This window comes from Aedes aegypti, chromosome 1, assembly GCF_002204515.2.
Source record: "Aedes aegypti strain LVP_AGWG chromosome 1, AaegL5.0 Primary Assembly, whole genome shotgun sequence".
NCBI classification, from domain to species: Eukaryota; Metazoa; Arthropoda; class Insecta; order Diptera; family Culicidae; genus Aedes; species Aedes aegypti.
Window position 1 is genome coordinate 155188746 of NC_035107.1, and position 20747 is coordinate 155209492.

Below are 20747 nucleotides of genomic sequence, written 5' to 3' on the forward strand. Positions count from 1 at the left end.
TTAGTATACAAGGCTTAACGAGCAAATATACAAATACACAGCATACAAAAATTTTTATGATATTCCATAAAACTCAATTTATTGTATTACATCATCTATTATTTGACAGGTATTGGCACCGTTGCTTGCAAATTCTCTGAAAGCGAAAGAGAAATGAATTATTCTCTTTCAAATTATAGTAGGGTAGGTGTATTCGCCACCCTAAGAGAAACTATTTTTTATATACACTACCCGTCATAAATACGGACTCACTAATATAAGTATTGCAACACTCACCTGAATAATGAATCACCCCCAAAAAGTTTAGCATCACCCCAAAACAGGTTAATTCACATTGCTATATCTCGAGATCCTTACGACTTCCAAAGAAGCGATCTTCAGCAAAGTTGTTCAGGGAATCAAGGACATCCGGAAAGCAAACAGTTTGGTTCGCGATTTTGCCGCTAGTTAGCGCTAGTGAGCATGTAAAATTGAGCATTTTGAACTAATTCTAGCTTCTGATCCACAAGAGATAGAAAGTTTGAGTCTTCAGCAAAGTTGTTCAGAAGGTCAAGGACATCCGGAAGACGAACAGTTTTGTTGTAGATTTCGCCGCTAGGTGGCACTAGTGAGCATGTAATATTGAGCATTTTAAACAAGTTCTAGCTTGTGATCCACAAGAGATAGAAAGTTCGAGTCTTCGGCAAGTAAAGAACAGAAATAGAGTAAAGGACATTCAAATATCAAATTTTTTGGTTCCTAGTTTTGCCACTAGGTTGCACTAGTACGCTTATTTAATTATATCAGAAATCCTTTGGCATTTGGAAGTTGAAGTGATTAGGGACGGAATCATATTAAAATAAAGTAATTCAGGTCTGATCAAATGTATATTCAAGTGTATCATATCTGATTCATATTCTAGTGATTCTGGTATGACTTACTCCATGTGCGAGTGACTCAGTCAGGACTCATATTCATCATATTCAAATTTTTCAAGTCAGAATATCTTCATATACAAGTGGTTCATGTTTGATTGACTTCATATCCAAGTGATTGATGTCTGATTCTCTTTATATTTATGTTTTTTGGGTTTGATTCACTCTATATTCAAGAAATTCAGGTTTGACTTGAATATGGACTAAATAAAAATCATGTCAAATTCACTCCATGTTCAAGTGACTCAGGATTGATTCATTTTATATTCAATAAATTCATTTTCAAGTGATTCATGCTTGAATCACTTTATGTACGTGTTTCAAGTTTGATTAGTTCAATATCCAAGTGATTGATGTTTGATTTAGAGCATTCAGGTCTCATTCACTTTATATTCAACTGTTTCAGATTTGATTAGCTCCATATCCAAGAGACTCATGTCCAATTCACTTCATATTCAAGTGTTTCAGGTGAGAATCACTTCATGTGATTCATGTCTGATTCACTTCATAGTCAAGTGTTTAAGGTAATATTCACTTCATATACAAGTTATTCAGGACCGATTAACTTCTTGTTCAATTTATTCAGATATGATTCGCTTTTATATCCAAATGATTCATGTCACGTGACACATTTCTGAAGAATGCAGTACTGATTAATTTTATATTCAAATGATTCAGGTGCGATTCACTTCATTTTCAAATGTTTCAGTTTTGATAAGCTCATATTCAAGTGATTCACATCTATCAGTCCATTCATATTCATCTGATATCAAAATTCATCTTTATATTCAAGCGAATCGTGTCTGAGTTACTTCATATTCAATTGATTCAGATGTCATACACCCAGACTACAATTATTCTGGTTTGTTTCGTCTCGTTATTCAATTATTAAGGTTTATTTTAATTCACGTCTCAGTACTTCTGAGCTTATTTACTCATTTTAAAGTGGTTCATGTCTGATTCATTTCATATTCAAGTATTTCAGGTTTGGTTCACTTAATATTCAAGTGATTCAGGTCTGATTCACTTAATGTTAAACTAGTTTGAAATGCTCACTAGCGCCAAACCAAACTGTTTGTCTTCCGGATGACCTTGACCTTCTAAACAACTTTGCTGAAGACTCGAACTTTCTATCTCTTGTAGAGCTAGTACTAGTACTAATCATAAACTAGTACTAGTTTGAAATGCTCAATTTTACATGCTCACTAGCGCCAACTAACGGCAAAATTGCGAATTAAACTGTTTGTCTAACTCTTTAAACGGGATGTCCTTGAACCCATGAGAAATTTTGTCGAAGACCCGAACTTTCTATCTCTTATGGATCACAAGCTAGAACTAGTTTGAAATGCTCAGCTTTACATGCTCACTAGCGCCACCTAGCGGCAAAATCGCGAACTAAACTGTTCCCTTTCCGGTTGTCCTTGATTCCCTGAGCAACTTTGCCGAAGACTCGAACTTTCTATCTCTTATGGATCACAAGCTAGAACTAGTTTGAAATGCTCAGCTTTACATGCTCACTAGCGCCACCTAGCGGCAAAATCGCGAACTAAACTGTTTCCTTTCCGGATGACCTTGAACCCCTGAGAAACTTTGCCGAAGACCCGAACATTCTATCTCTTATGGATCACAAGCTAGAACTAGTTTGAAATGCTCAGCTTTACATGCTCACTAGCGCCTCCTAGCGGCAAAATCGCGATCTAAACTGGTCGCTTTCCGGATGTCCTTGATCCCCTGAACAACTTTGCTGAAGATCGCTTCTTTGCAAGTCGTGAGGATCTCGGGATATAGCAATGTGAAATTATCTGTTTTGAGGTGATGCTAAACTTTTCAGGGTGATTCAACATTCAGCTGAGTGTTGCAATACTTATTTTAGTGAGTCCGTATTTATGACGGGTAGTGTATAAAACTAAGGTGACGAATACTCGATCACTTGTACCATTTTTCGTCAAGTTTTTGATTTCGTAGCATTATTTTTGTTAGCTTTTTTCTGGTATCTAAAAATTTTGTCACGTAATTTTGAAGTGGTTCAATAAACATTTATGCCTATTTGGATCGTAATACAGTTTATAATCTGGGGTGGCGAATACTAGTACTATAGTACTATGTGCTTAAGGTGTCGTCCAGGGTAGACGCTCACCCGGAGCGTATCAAAAGTCCTTTGGAGTTTAATATTTCATATTTCATTATTAATAATTAGTATTCCTTCTTCTTCTTCTTTCTGGCGTTACGTCCCAACTGGGACAAAGCCTGCTTCTCAAATTAGTGTTCTTATGAGCACTTCCACAGTTATTAACTGAGAGCTTTCTTTGCAATTAACCATTTTTGCATGTGTATATCGTGTGGCAGGTACGAAGATACTCTTATGCCCTGGGAATCGAGAAAATTTCCTTTAGATCCTCGACCAGCGGGATTCGAACCCACGACCCTCAGCATGGTCATGCTGAATAGCTGCGCGTTTACCGCTACGGCTATCTGGGCCCCTCTCTCCTCTCCATGCAATTTCGCTTCGCTTCGCGTGACGCGTCTACTCTGGCCGCACTCTAAGAGTAGCAAGCTCATACACGTACTGATAAAAATCCACACGTTTGATCTATGTGTTCAAAATTGTGGATCATTCCATGAACATATCAATTTGTTGTGATTTTTTTGCAAACTTCGTGTGTGTCACACATTCAATTCTTAAGTTTTGCTTTATGAACAACCGACAACAGAGATTCCATAATTTTTCACATTTTTTTTTTTCAGAAGCTTTCCCGTTCAGATTCGTATGCGTCAAGCCATGGGTGCATATATCATCACTTAACACGGGTTCAGTGTGTTTTGCTTATGATTAGCTTGTGTAATGATCATCATGTTCAAGTTGGTCGATTCATTGATTTGCGCAATGAGTTTGTTATGATGAAATCGATGAGCTTTGTTGTCGATTTCCGTGTTCAAAATTTCTAAATTGTCTGTGATCAACCCCAAGAGAAGATGCAAATTCTGAAGCTGAAAGCATTAGAGGAAAATTTGCGGATTCGATTTTTCTTCTGAAGATGTTTGAAACAAGAGGAGTTCATTCTACCTTTCTATGAAAACAATGCATTACTTTCAGCATTGAGTATAATGTATGGTTTAGGAGAAAAACCGGATTCCACAAATAGATTTTCCTATTTTCAGCTTTGAGTAAAATCCCTGGCTTCCCAAATTATGGATTTGCGGCGCTCCGCTTGTTGCTGGCTCACTTGTTTGTGAAAAAAAAGTGAGCTTGCGACAAGCAGATGTGCCTCGAATCCATATTTTTGGGAGCAAGTTTCAATCTTACGATATGGCTATCTTAAGCCACTACATTCGTATTCCATAAGTAAAACAGTCAGTTTTCATTATTTAAACTTTAGACATTCATGTTTTGATTCACACGACAATCTAATGTTGATGCCGTGAAGTCAATGACGAAATTCATATGGCTACCACACTCGAATCATGTTCTTTTTTATTGCGCAAATCTGTAAGTAAAACACACGACCTTGACGAGTGGATTTTTTTTAGTCTAACCGAGCGGTTTCGAAAGAGGTTTGTGTGCAACATACTTATTGAACAACATGTTCAATGCTCATGCCAAACAGGTACAGTATTGGACAAAACATTAGCAACTTTTTTTTTGTATGGTATTTAGTTGGAGCTGCCTGACAGCTTAACTTGTCAAGGCTGAACCCTCGGTCTGGCTTTTACCAAGTTTCTCCTCTACCAGGACCAATACTCAGACGGACTAGGCTATGGTGCCCACATGAACACTGTTTTATATTCGTATTGTGACGTGGTAGTTTTTGAGAAATACCCATATTACCTTGCTTCTGAGAAAAGGAAGCATTGTGAAAATCAGCAGCTCCACCAGAATTTGTTTGAAATAGTAGTGTAGTAGTGTCATCATTAATACTGTCTAGTCGAAATGGTTTTGAATAATTTGTCATTTAAGTGCTATTCTGATTACTCCTGTCTTCTACGTAAGATTAGGGTCTTAAATGTCAATTGTCGTCAAGTCTTAACAAAATTAGGCTGTTTAGTAGTAGTTCAAGTTAATTTCATGTTTTGTTGTTAAACGTATTTATTGGTCATTACGTTCATATATCCTACAAGTCCAAGGAAAGTGACTGTTCAATTTCTCGAAACTAGTAAGCGTACCCTAATGATCGATCTCAGCGTCTTACTTTCCATAGTCATTTTTATAGTGAATATTTAACGCCTACTTTCTACTTGTAAATTTTGCGAAAATGAATCTGGAATTAGATTATTTATACCGTTGTTACAAAAGAGGTATTTCTTATTATGGAAATGTAAAGACCATATTAAAATAAGATTGTCGCCACTTATTTCTACTCAGTGATTCTACTAGTCATTTTCCTCAGAGTAATATTCCCTACGTCGCATATGATAACGATGTATCTAGCTAGCTAATAGTAAGAGTGACTACGGATCATTCTGGTTAGCAAAAGGCAAACTGATCGTCACCAATAGTATTAATGTCCACTTCGAATAGATTAATTATTTGAAATGGGCATCAATTCTATCAATGACGCAGAATGTCCGTTGGATCACATCCGAGATATTATTGCGTCTATGCCATATGAATTATGACGCGGCTTTAAGCTAAAAATGCCAAAATATGATACCACCACTACAGGTTACGCCTTTGGTTTCCATCATATGGGCTAATGGATTATGCCCTCCCTTCGCGGCAAGGTCGCATAACCGAGGGGAGGGATTTGCAACTTTTTCGATTTTCCATACAAAATGGTCAACTTTAGAGGGTTAGAATCGGTCCATAAATAACTGAGATTTTGATCACTTTGTATGGAAAATCGAAAATGTTTTGTCGAATACTGTATCAGAGGAGTCGACAACGCGTGTAAAGAGACAATCTTTAGAGGGTAGCAGGAGTGGTATATTTGCACACAATGAAAAAATTGTCACCCAACACGCAACAAAGACATTGTCATCTCATATTCACTACTCAATTTATCACTACTTGAATAAAATATGACAATGATCGATCACCACGTGTGCCGCGATTTTCTGGGCTTCGCATTGCAATTTTCGAGAACTTTCTCTGTGGTGGTAAACTTTGCACATTATCGAACAGCATCCAAAAACTAAATTTGGTTATGTTATTTAAAATATTTGATTAATCGCGAGTTGAAAAGGTTGCAACAATGCCCTGTATTGATCATGACAATTTTGCTTTTGATTGTATCCCAATCCGCAACAGTTGGGATAAACGGTTGTGAGCGAGCATGCTTTGTTGTTTGTTTTTCGTCTCCTTTGATGATAATTTGATTCACTGGTTGCACCAAAGGTTGATGGACCCATCGGTTACAGTCATGCTACAAGTACATATTTATCTGGAAAGGTACAGATTTTCTGAGTTTTTGACGTTGGATAACGTCTAACGCCAACATACTGGGGTACAATTTCGAAAAACGAAAATCGCTCGCGTCACGAAAAGTGGTTAGATTTTGACTGTTAATAACATACTAACGCCCGGATACATTTTCGAGATTCTTGTACCAATCAATTGTAGAACAGAGTAAACTACGGTGGACAGGTCACGCAGCGGAACACTACCGACGAGGGAAATACAGGGGGCAATCCGGGTAACTTTCGGTAATTTAACGCGATAGTGGTAAACAACGAACGTACGTTTGAACGTCTTTATTCCACGGACATTAACAGTGAACTGATATTGGTTACTTCTCTTCTCTCACACATTGCCGCACATAGATATGGGGACAGATGTCGCACATCCCGACACTCCTCCTCGACATTGTCAGCGGCTATACAGTCTATTACACAAAATTACTTACATATAATATAGATTCCTTACGTACTCGCTCAGAACATCGGACTTTCTTCAACGACTATACCCACATCGACTATATAGTCGTCAAACCTCCGTGGACGAACGCCTCTAGTTGCTCGTTTTTCAGCTCGTTGCTCAGGTTCTGGCTCATCTTCAAATCCGTAGAACTCATCTTCGGATTCCACATCTTCTTCTTGATCCGTTTGCTCCTTCCGCAATAAATTTTCACGATCGATTCGCTCCTCCTGAACTGGCTCCTCATGCAACAGCTCTGCTTCTGTTGACTCCTTCTGAAGCGAAGCTGGTATCAAACCTTCGTCACCAATGTTTTCGGTTGAATCCGATCCCTTTTGAGTCACATCATGGTATCCAACCTGCTGTTCGAAGAACTGTACATCTTGGCTGAACGTTATTCTGTTTGTCTTCGTATCCAACAATCGATAGGTTTCCTTCTCTTCATTGTATCCGACGAAAACAAGCTGTTGAACTTCAATGCCCGGTATGTGGGCATTCGCCAAGCTTCCAAATACACGAATATGTCCCACAGCAGATACTCTTCCGAACCATTTCTCATATGGAGTTCTGTCAACCACACGGGAAGGTAATCGATTCTGTACATAAGCTGCTGTTATCACAGCTTCTCCCCAATATCGTTTGGGAAGATTCGCATCGATCAGCATACAGGTAGCCATTTCTTGTAGCGTGCGGTTTTTGCGCTCCGCCACGCCATTCTGCTGGGGCGAGTAAGCTACAGTGTACTGCGCCTGGATGCCTTCTTGCTTGTAGAATTTCCGCAACTCGTTGTTCACATACTCGCCACCTCCATCCGACCTGATGACACAAGGAGCTCTTCCAAACAGAGATTTAACATAGGAAACGTACTGTTTAACACAACCGACGACATCTGACTTCCGCTTTAACAGGCGAACAACAGTGTACCGGCTGAAGTCATCGATTAGCGTCATAAGATACCGGTTTCCTCCAGGGGTGACATTCGCCATCGGTCCACAAACGTCAGTGTGCACTAGATCAAGCACACGGTTAGCTCTGCTCTGTGAAGCTTTTGGAAACGGTTTACGAGGGAGCTTACCTTCCAAACAGATTTCACAAGTCTGTCTCAATCCGCAATCCTGCATCTCGAATTCTCTTACGAAACTTTCAGCTTTCATACGATCAAGCACCGCAGGATCTCTGTGTCCAAAGCGCCTGTGCCAAATGTGTTGGCAGTTCTTGAAATGCCTTACCTTACTCAGTTTGGAAAACTCGACGGTCTTCAACACAAATAAACTCCCGTAAACTTCACCCATAACTACCGTTTCTCCTGTTTCACATTTGATCACACAACCTGATTCGTTAAAATCCACTTCAAATCCTCTCAGCGTGAGCTTCTGCACAGAAAGCAGTCCACTGTCCAAAGACGGTATATACAACACTTCTGTGAGCTTTATATCAACAATGTGTCCTTTGGCGTTAATGCACTTCACTAGGCCTTCGCCCACTCCTTGGGACTTCGTGGAAGACCCATCTGCCAAAACAACATTGACGCACTTGCTGCCATCCAGCTTAGTAAAGAAAGAGCGGTTGTTCGTCATGTGACATGAACAACCACTATCAATATACCACAAACTCTTCAATCGACGCTCAGCAATCGAAAAACATATAGGTTTTCCATTCGAACAGTCCTTCACTTTCACTTTATCTGCTTTTCTTCTCCTAGAATCATCTTCACTTTTCTTCTGTAACAGCTCTACGCAATTTCGACGAAAATGACCTGGTTTTCCGCAATGAAAGCAGACTTTCTGCTTCTGGAACACTTTTCGCTCTGATTTCATGGCGGTTTCGCCGGAATCGGCCCATCGATCCTTTCGTCGCTGGTGTTCATCCAACAACTTTTGTTTCACTAGCGCCATCGTTAAGGGGGCAGGATCCGTCATTAATTTCGGAATTTTTAATAGCAGTTTTTTCGTTCAAAATCAAGAAAATTTACAGGAAAATAGGTTCACTGTATTCTGTTCCCCTACCGAAACACAATGAACACATTTTCATCGAATAATTTTTAGTTTTGAACAGAAAAACTGCTTTTCAAGTTCCGATGATGACGATGATTACGATGACGGAGCGTTGATCGTTAAATCCGCCTCCGGCCGACTCTCCAGTGCCGTGACAAGATCTCCATACGATTCCGGCAAACTCCTTAAGAGCATAGCAATTTTCAATGGATCTTCCAATGACTGGCCAGCTTACGCTAGTCGGTCATACAGCTCTTCCAGTTCGAATAAATGCTTCTCAACATCAGAACCTTCCGACATATTCAGGCTACACAGTTTCTTTAACAGTGACACGCGCGAGGTCATGGACGTCTTCTCGTGATACTGTTTTAATTGATCCCAAACCGCCTTGGCACTTCTGGCATCTTTCACTACATTCAACTGATTGTCATCTATATACAAGACAATCGTTGCATGACACTTCTGATCACTTTTAGTCCATGTGTCCGTCACTGGTTCTGGTCTTGCAGAGTCAATAACACTCCTCAGTTCTTCTCTCTTCAGCAACATTTCCATTCGGGTCTTCCACACCGAATAATTTTGGTTGCTAAGCCGAGCAAACAAGTATTTCTCTGCCATATTTAGTCACAATCCGTACACAATCGCACCAAAGCACGGTATCCAGTCTGCCGAACAACAGCAACAACTGTGACAACGCCAGCAGCAGCAACAACAACAGAAACTTTCTCGTCCCACCAAAATACAAGTGCAGAGATTGTTTACTTCTCTCTCGATGCTGCACTGGCACTACTATACAGGCTTCCGACTGAGCAAAACAAATTTTTCGAGCAGTTTATGCTCCCGGACACCCAGTGAGTGGTTGATACACACTACACTCAAACCGTTTTGCGTTCACTTCGGTCCCACTCTCAGAGCATTGCAAAGAACTCTTCACACAACTGCTCAAGCCCAGCGCGACAGCAACGATTACTAATTAGCCCGAGGACGCCAATGGAAACAATATCCGCGTTCCGGAATCACTTCGCGCTTTACCACTTTTCTGGGCCGATAACCTGTAGAACAGAGTAAACTACGGTGGACAGGTCACGCAGCGGAACACTACCAACGAGGGAAATACAGAAATACAGGTTACTTCCCTTCTCTCACACATTGCCGCACATAGATATGGGGACAGATGTCGCACATCCCGACATCAATTGGAAATCTTTCTACGAATCGACTCCAATAATGAAAACTATTGATTTTCATGACTAAACTATCGATAAATGGGTAAATATCGAGGCATGTATTATTCTCCATAGAAAATCAAATTTTTCTTGCTGTTATAAGGTTTTGAAGTTTTGAAGTTTACATGTACCGTAATTTCGGGTAAAATTGATCATTCTTCATGGTTTTTCTTGTCTGTTTTCAATAATGTTGAAATTGCTAAACAACTGAATGCAGGAAAACAAGTACGACGGTCAGCCACTTTGGCTCATGTGCCAAAATTTTCTAACAAATATGTTTTTAGTGCTAAAAATCATCCCTTAAAAAAAATCGAGGAATCCCATTTCGGGGTGAAATTGATTACTTGTCAATGCGATTATTGTTATTTTTTGAAACGACTCTACATAATGAATATGAGCTCCCTGAATCCTTATAATGCAATATTTAAAGAAAAAATGAATAGTTAATTTCAAGAATTGTAATGAAAATGCCTAAATGAGGCGATTTCCTAAGGAAATCCGTGATATATTAACAGCAATTTAATTATTTCAACCGTAGGTATGAGCTAATTGGTACGAGTTTAGAAGATAAAATCAGGCTCGGCCGCTCGGGGATATATTTTAAGCATCCTCACAAACTTTACTTTGAATAATGCCGTTGTCGTCGTCGCTACCTACATGTAAATGCATGCTAGAGCGATCAGAGTATCAACTTGTCAAACAAAGAGCTAAAACCTAGGGGGTGCGAACTAGAACATTTTGGCCTTTCAATTTGAACAAAACTTTTTCCACCAGTGCTAACCGTTGCTTGTTTGCTTGTCTCGCAGGAAACCATTTTCAAGGTGCACACTTAACATACTTCACACAAAACTATTGCAGGTTGATGCTAGCACAGACAAACAGACGTCACACTCTCACCATTGTCCATCGACCACCTTTTTAACGGTCGATATAAAATTATGGTAGGTGGCCAATCCGCCACCCGCAGCGCTCGCATCGTTTTTGTTCGCATTTGACGTTTACACACTACCGCCATCTGTTGGCCCGTCGGCCAAACATACTAATTTTAGCATTGGGCGTACATGTCCTCGTGACTATGATTTTGATCGAGATTTGTTCTAAGTGTTACGTCTGTTTGTCTGTGATGCTAGTATTAAGTCCAATAAATCGACCGAATCAGATTGTTTCTGACCGTACCTTAGTAACAAATATATTTTACCAGACTTTGGATGAACTTATACATAAATAAGACCATTTTTAACGTTTTTCAAAAGTTGGAAGTTTTATTTTATTTTTTTATTTATTTCAGCAACAGCTTTGTTGATGTTTTGATTTGGTAAGAAGTTGTCGATCGAATCGAAATACGCAAACAGAGAAGACTGCAAAAATGCCACCGCCGCCCGACCCGGGCGACGGGAACCTAGGTAAAACTTTGTTTGCCATTTATCTCCGTTGAAAACTAATCAATAAAAATTATAATTGATAAATAAATAAATCAATTAATAGTAAAAGATGAAATGTCTCTGGTTGTAACTCTTTTACGTCGAATGCATTGTTGTGACCCTGAAAAGGGCCATTTTGTTTGAAATTGATGTCCAGCTGGATGTCCTTCGGCATGATGCTATGATGCTAACACGTTGGCGTGGATCACGCATAGGTTGGTATCCTCAAACAAACCGACCAGTTAGGCACCTCGCTTCCTGCAGTACCATGAGGGCCGAGCTCTGGGATCGCAGAATTGCCTTAACATTTCCTCGGATATCACGACGAAGCAGAAGAAGTTCTTCATGGTGCGGAACTTCTTCGAGTATCAAAAGGAGATCATGCCAATCATCGTGACTGGCAACTTTAACATCAATTTGAGCAAAGAGGAGAACATGGAGTTCGCGGACTTCATGGAGAAGTACCTCAACCTCAAACTGGCTTCGGAACCCACTAAAGCAATCAATTTTAGTGGATCATTCGTGGACCTAACATTCAACATTTACCGCTCATGTATCTCCTTCCATCGACCGATTCTATCGGTGTTGAAGTGTTAACCGAAGCAATAGTATGAAAATAGATTGGATGTTTATCAGTAGAAATCTTTCATAAGTTCGTGACGATCTCAAGCCAGGAAATAAAAGAAGCTAACGTTATCCAATGTCAACTTGGCGGTTGTATCTCCGAAACAACCTCTTACTTTTTTTTTTGCACAGATTATGAACGGTACAGATTGTGGGCTTCGTGGCCGTGCGGTTAGCGGCGTCAGTCGTTTGGGCGTATTGTGCCACGAGGTGTGGGTTCGATTCCCGCTCCAGTCGGTGGAAACTTCTCGTCAAACGAAAAATAAATCACTGGGCTACTGAGCGTTACGTGTTGTCCGTTGCCTAATGGAAGATTCAAATATGACGTCCATCGTTTTTCAGGATTTCTAGACCCCCTCTGTCACGCTTTTTTCAATACCTTATACATGCGCTTCACACTTTCTTAGACCGCCCCCTCCTCCAAATGATGGACGTCGTTTTTGGATGACCCCTAATGTAAGTGATCGTTCAGTCTGTGCAGCCTTTAGCTGAAGACGGTGCAAATTGTCTTTTTAAGGCTCTAGTTAGAATCGATCATGCGTTGCGTTGCCGTTTAAAAGTGGCGAACTCGCCAAGGGCGAAAAGCCACTCAAATAAAGATAAATAATAATAATAATAATAACTATGAAACGGAGTTATTTATTTCCACTGATGGAGGGAGATTACTTACATTATCGTTACAATACATGTAACAAGATAGGCCCCAAAGAGCAATTATTTTGTTACATCATCGTATCACACCGTAACTTAAACCGTAGCAATATTTTTATTTTATTTCGTCACGATACAATACTTCTCTCGCCCCAAAATGTGTTTGTTTATTTTGCTCGAGTCAAGAATAGATTTGACGTCTGAGCGCCGTCGCATTAGGCATTTCACGGCGAAATTCTTTCTCTTTCGCTCTTAAACAAAACTTGAAAACAATGGTGCCAGTACCTGTCAACTTTGACAGGTACTGGCACCGTTGTTTTCAGATTTCCCGAAGGAGGGAAAGAGAGCAATTTTCTGATGACGTCATGCAATGGGCAATTGATGTCTCCATATATAATCTGCCCATACTTGCATAACAGTCCCATTTGAATTTTCATCATTTTTGAGTTTTCTTCATGAATCTGTTTATTTCAGTGTATTTCTTGGTATCATACTTAAAATTGTGCAGTGCGCATCGTACCTTCGTGCTGTGCGTACACGAATTCTCTCTGCTCTTGGAAGTTTTCTTCTTCACCTGAAGAGATCAAAAATGGAATAAATGATTTACTTGGTTTTTTCCCAGTCCAAGTAATCATTATGAAAAAGAGAACCCAATCTGGCATTGTTCGGAAAGGGCTTTCTCAAGAATATTATTTAGTTCACTTCAACAAAAAATAATTAAATAATATTAAAGCTTTAGAAAAAGCAAAACTTATGTTCGATGTCCGTGTGACATGGGAACATTTCCAGAAACCTGGAGGAAATTACCAGAACCCCACTCAGTGCCGTCGGTGCCAAAAGTGGGGTCATGGTACAAAAAATTGTCGCATGGATGCTAAATGCATGATTTGCGGAGGTTCTTCTCACGCTAAGGAGTGAAGGAAGATACCACCAAATTCATATGCTGTAATTGCGGGGCTAACCATAAGTCCAATTTTTGGAATTGTCCTTCACGCAAAAGGGTCATTGAGGCTCGTGCCAGGCAGATGAAAGATAATATCCGTTACGATAACGGTCGTTTCCGGAATTTGCCTGGTAGAGTATCGAACAATGCTCATTTTTCAGTTAACGATCGCTTGATCATGAATCATACCCATCAGGAAGATCATAATCATGCTCATTCACAAACTAATTTTAATCCGACGGGTAGCCGTTCGAATCTTTCAATTTCGAATGTATCTACCCACGGTAAATACTTTGCCGATATCGTAGCAGGAAATTCGAACTCCTCCCCTGTTCGATCCATGGGTACCCATTCTACTTGTTTCAAATCAAATGGAAAAAACCCTACCGCCACAGGTAATTCCGCTTCTTCGTCTACCGGAAATTCCAATGGGAAATCACATGACATGTCTGCCTCTGATTTTAATTTTCTAACTGAACAATTGAATCTAATGATTGATGCAATGTTCAAAGCCACCACTATGACTGAAGCAGTCCAAGTAGGTGTAAAATTTACAAATCAAATTGTTATTGGATTACGTTTTTCTAATGGATCCAAATAATAATTTAAATATTTTAAATTGGAATGCTCGTTCTCTGAATGGTAAAGAGGACGAGCTGTTTAATTTTCTTACAATTAATAACGTGCATATAGCAGTTATTACCGAAACGTATTTAAAACCTGGATCTAAACTCAAAAGAGATCCTAACTTTTATGTTTATCGTAATGATCGACTTGATGGGGCATGTGGGGGAGTTGCAATCATCATTCATAGGCGTATAAAACATCAACTGTTTTCATCATTTGAAACTAAAGTTTTTGAAACTTTAGGTGTTTCTGTTGAAACACAGTTTGGTAAATATACTTTCATAGCTGCCTATTTGCCGTTTCAATGCTCTGGGCAGCAAGTTAATTTGCTCCAAACTGACTTGCAAAAATTGACTCGCAATAAGTCAAAATTTTTTGTCATTGGTGACTTTAATGCCAAACATCGGTCATGGAATAATTCTCAAAGTAATTCCAACGGCAGAATTTTATTTGATGAGTGCTCTTCAGGATATTTCTCAATTCAATACCCTGATAGCCCCACATGTTTTTCCTCTTCTAGAAATCCATCTACGATTGATTTGGTCTTAACCGACTCTAGTCATCTTTGTAGCCAACTGATTACTCATGCTGATTTTGATTCTGATCATGTCCCTGTTACATTTCAAATATCCCAAGAAGCGATTCTCAATCCTATCAGCTCCACTTTCAATTATTTACGAGCCGACTGGAATATATATAAAACGTATGTTGACTCTAATCTTGATGTTAACATTTCTTTAGAAACTAAACTTGATATTGACAATGCTCTTGAAACTTTAACAAATTCCATTGTTGAAGCCAGGAGCATTTCAATTCCAAAATGTGAAGTAAAATTTGAATCCGTGATTATAGACGATGATCTTAAACTCTTGATCCGTCTTAAAAACGTGAGGAGAAGGCAATTTCAACGCACTCGCGATCCTGCTATGAAAATTATATGGCAGGATTTGCAGAAAGAAATTAAGAAACGTTTTGCTCAATTAAGAAACAAAAATTTTGAAAATAAAATTTCTCAATTGGACCCTGGCTCTAAGCCCTTTTGGAAATTAAGGTACCGCGGGGCAAGTGGGTAAATGGGGTAAGTGAAAACAATTGATATATTTTACTGAATATGGGAATTAACGTTTTAAACTCATGCGTAAACATTCGAGGCAATTGAGAACATTACGATAGGTAAGAGATATCTGAAAATTTTCAGTCATTATTGCATAATAGAGCGAAAAATTGTTAACCTGTCAACTGTTACTCCGTAACAAGTTGGCGGCGTACAATCTTATTTTAAAATTTTCAGTGGAAAAAAGATACGGAAAATAATTTCCTGTACCACTTCTTAGTTGTCCTCTGTGACAGTTTCAAACCGCAATAAAAAAAAGTTTTCGAATTAATTCGACGTAGACCTAAAATAACTAAATTTAAACACCGTCAATTTTCTTATCAGGTGGGGCAAGTGAAAAGTTTATCATTAGAGATTGAATTTGTGTTTTCTCTTTAAGTAGCCATAAGTAAACATGGTTCGCAATTATCATAGAAAAACATAACGTGCTGATAATTCAAGAAACACTATACTCAAGCTTTAAAAGCTATTAGAAATCATGGAACTTCTCTAAAATATGTTGCCAAACATTACAATATTAATATGTCTACTTCGGGCAGCCAATTAAAAGGAAGATTTTGACTGAAAAGTTGCAATAATAGAGAACGCACGGAAATCTCGTGGAATGTCTATGTAAAGCTAGTTCAAAACATAAAAATGAGGTATAGGTCTATCCACATAAAAAAGATTCTAAATATGTTATTTAAGGATTCCGTTTGGTTTCTCCCGAAGAGTTATCCGACGTCATATCCGACTTTCTCAAAAAAAGGAGCGGTGGAAATTCTACAGAGCAGAAAAGCTATTGCTGTCCTATAATGTAAGAAGTAACAATAGAAATGTTGCAGTTATAATGTTGTCAAATCATTTCAACTAACATAACTGAACAGAAGAAAATTCAAGTGAAAAGAATAACATTTTCTTTGTTTACATGTTACTTATGTTATTGTTCATTGGGAAGTCTTAACAAATGTTGAAGCTAATAGAAATCGTGAATATAACTGATTGTTTTTGAATTTATTGTTCAAAACGGTAAACTTTTCACTTGCCCCACTTTTGGGGCAAGTGAAAAGTAAGGAGACATTTTTCAAAAACTTTTTTTGTATTTTTTTCTTCAATTTTTCATAAAAATGAATTTCAGCATGCTGCTGAGTCAAACTAAAAAATATACACGACCTCATTTGTTTCAATTTAAAGTCTCTAGAATTTGAAGAATCTCAACTATGCGAATTCCATTACCCACTTGCCCCACGGTACCTTATCTAAAATCTTGAAAAAACCTCAGAAGCCAATACCGGCATTGAAAGAGGTAAACAAACTATTGCTAACTAATTGCGAAAAAGCTCAAAAACTTGCTATGCAGTTTGAAAGCGCGCACAATTTTAATTTAGGACTTACTAGTCCAATTGAAAATCAAGTTACTCAGGACTTCAAAAATATTCTCAATCAAGAAAACGTTTTCGAAAATGCCTGGGAGACTGATTTGGAAGAAGTGAGAACTATTATTAAAAAATTCAAAAACATGAAAGCTCCTGGCGATGATGGAATTTTCTACATCCTCATCAAGAAACTTCCAGAAAGTAGCTTATCATTTTTAGTTGATATATTTAACAAATGTTTTCAATTAGCATATTTTCCTGACAAATGGAAAAATGCTAAGGTTGTTCCAATTTTAAAACCAGACAAAAATCCTGCAGAAGCTTCTAGCTATCGTCCAATCAGTTTGCTTTCCTCCATCAGTAAACTTTTTGAAAAGGTTATTTTGAACAGAATGATGGCCCACATCAACAAAAATTCAATTTTTGCCAATGAACAGTTCGGATTCCGCCATGGACATTCGACCACTCATCAACTTTTACGTGTAACAAATTTGATCCGTTCCAACAAATCTGAAGGTTATTCTACTGGTCTTGCTCTTCTAGACATAGAAAAAGCATTCGACAGTGTTTGGCATGAAGGTTTGATTGTAAAATTAAAAAACTTTAATTTTCCAACATACATTGTTAGAATAATTCAAAGTTATCTGTCAAATCGTACACTTCAGGTTAATTATCAGAACTCCAGATCTGAAAGACTTCCTGTAAGAGCTGGTGTTCCTCAAGGCAGCATTTTGGGACCAATATTATACAATATTTTCACATCTGACTTACCTGAGCTACCTCAGGGATGTCAAAAATCTTTATTTGCGGATGACACAGGCCTCTCCGCCAAAGGACGAAGCCTGCGTGTCATCTGTAGTCGATTGCAAAAAAGTTTGGATATTTTTTCTTCATACTTGCAAAAATGGAAGATTTCTCCTAATGCTTCCAAAACTCAACTAATAATATTCCCACATAAACCAAAAGCTCTTTATTTGAAACCTTCAAGTAGACATGTTGTCACTATGAGAGGGGTTCCAATAAATTGGTCAGATGAAGTTAAGTATCTAGGGCTCATGCTAGATAAGAATTTAACTTTCAAAAATCACATTGAGGGCATTCAAGCCAAATGTAATAAATATGTAAAATGTCTCTATCCCCTTATTAATAGAAAATCAAAACTTTGTCTTAAGAACAAGCTTTTGATATTCAAACAAATTTTCAGGCCAGCCATGTTGTATGCTGTACTAATATGGACTAGCTGTTGTAATACCAGGAAGAAAGCTCTGCAGAGAATTCAAAATAAAATTTTGAAAATGATTCTGAGGCTTCCTCCCTGGTATAGTACCAATGAGTTACATAGAATATCCAATGTTGAAACATTGGAACAAATGTCAAATACAATCATTAATAATTTCAGGCAAAAATCGTTACAATCTTCTATTGCCACGATTAATGCGTTATATGTTTAGGTTAAGTTAGGTTAAGTATATTAAAAACGTTTTTTTTTTCTCTTATTAGTGTAGTGAATGAGCTGAATGTCTAGTCCAACTCTCGACCGCAAGCCATCCCGATCAACTCTTTCTCTTTCTCGCACCTATCATTTGGATTCTCTTTCATTCCATCTACCATTCCCTCATGCCGTTCGCAGGCATCATTCGTATGCAGAACGATATGTTAACACACACAACCACAGTCCCTCATCGTCATCATTCATTTCATTCCTGTCGAAGAGCTTTTCTGACACTCCTGTAAACTTTCGGCTACCAAATTGTACACGCTCAATGAATTTTAACAACTCATTCAGCTCATTCACTACAATTAGCAGGTGAAATCAACTCACCTGTAAAAAAAAACTGAACTGCTACGGCAAATGAAATGTAATATGTTATTAACAAAATGTTAATTAAATCTTAAATTTGTTTTACCAAATTAGGATGATAGTGTTGTCTAATAACACAGAACACCTAGATATAAGAAATGAATGTAATGTTTGGAATGATACTAATAAAGAAAAAAATAAAAAAAAAAAATACTTAAAATTGTATCTTTGTAAAAACAAAACGCGAAAATATACCAAATCATGTGCGTCCCGTAAGTACCCGCATAACAGTCCCGATGAAATTCAAGCCAACCTTTCCTGTTATGATTCCTGTAATCTTACATCGTAGTTTTCATTTCAAAAGAAAAAAGAAATATGTGGTGACCATCCTATCGATTTATGCTGGCTGCTGGCTCAGCCATAGCTGAGCGAAATAAAACTATTCAGTTTATTACTGACTACGAACGCGCGCGTACCGTTTACTATACTCGATCAAATCACACACCCGTCTATTGTGTAGTCCCTATGCCTGTGTGTCTGGCCGGTCTCTACCGTTGGGTCCGGTCATAACAAATTTGAGTATTTTTATTTTAAGCCATCATTATTCCATAAAAAATGTTGTTACTTGACAAGACTTTTTTCCTGAATGCTTCTGGTGCTATTGGTGGTAGAAACATACATAGTTTTTAATACTGTTAAGAAGAAAGTCTATACAAAACATAACATAAATGGCTTTCCTCCAAGTGAAAGCTACAGCCGTTATTGCCATCGCCCACTGGCGAATTCATCTTCCAACGACATGGAGGGGCTTTTTAGGCCAACATGGGCATACGCACATCACTGGTATCGTCGACTGGTTAAACTGTGTTTTAGCGATATCTAATGCAGGTAAATAGGAAGACATAAAAAGAAGGCAGCATTGGGATATCTAAGAATTTTTCTAGAACTTCGCTGAAATCAGGCCTACCAAAACTTGCCTGATTTTACGCTTGGATACCTATGTTCCAACATAAACGTGCTGCTGGCGAATCCAGAGTACTATCCATATTGGTCGGCCACAACGCTTCCATCAAGCCCAGGAATGTCTTCAACACTGTCACTATCCTCACCGTATAGTTTAATATTTTTAGGGCCCAACAATTAAAAGATGATAGCACTAATTTTAGCATAAGGAAAAATGCTTTGGAATCTATAGTAAACTTGGCAACAAATATGTCAAGGTGCACGATAACAAAGTAAGCGAGTCCCAAGTAATGGGACTGGTATGTGGGTATATTTGCATTTGGTGAAAAAAGTACTCGGATAACTAGTCCCATCTACAATCATATTTGATTTGTACATTCAAATCAACTGCATTGACTATGTTTTAGTTGTGGAGTTTTATATTATTCTGTAACGATAATGTGTTGAGTAATGCCACCAGAATTTTCTGTTGCCACCAACGGCATTACACAAACTTTTGTAGTGAGTCTTGAGCATTTTCACCTGCTGTCAGTCGTTCCAACCAACGGGTCGGATTCGCTAATTGGAAGGCAATCTTGTTCCAATCAGCGGCTTCTCACTGTAAATAGAGAGGATCAACAACAGGGTGGCAACGACGACTGCACAAACCAATGTTGAAACGTTGCACACCATTCGCGTTGTGCGCGAACAATGGTCCCGGGGAGATAAGGGTCTGACGGTGCGGCTATAGAAACGCGTTCGCGGACAAAGGATTTCCTGTTGTTGATATTCTGCTTTGCGGGCTCGCACACGCGCACGCATCGCAAGACGCGTTTATTATGGTAGCTCCCTGAGGCTAAGGGTAATGTATGTGCACTCTATACACCACTTGAGCAATTCAGTGAGAATTGCTCATGTACAGTGAATGGGCTGTTTTAGTGGGTCGTTGTTGGTGCAGCATCCCCTCACTCTCTAGATTGCTAGATTGCTGCCTTGTGAAAAAACACGATATACGAATGCGAAAATGGCAACATTGGCAATAAAAGCTCTCAATTAATGACTTTGGAAGTGATCGACCACTAAGCTAAGAAGCAGCCTCTGTCCCAGTGAGAATGTAATGCCAAGAAGAAGAATGTTCAGTGTTTTGGTTAGAAAATACAATTGATTTTGAATGAAAAAACTGCTTTTGAAAATAAATTATAAAATTGATGACGGCTCCTGCCCACTCCCTACAGCAAATATTTTTACGGGTAGGTATGAGAATATTAAGTTCATTGATACTCA

General features: G+C 38.6%; 1 protein-coding gene across 2 annotated transcripts in view; it reads right to left on the reverse strand.

Annotated features, from left to right (window-relative positions):
- LOC5578384 (protein ovarian tumor locus) overlaps window positions 1-20747 on the reverse strand; it is a 149634-nt gene that overhangs the window by 16451 nt on the left and 112436 nt on the right. The window lies entirely within an intron of this gene.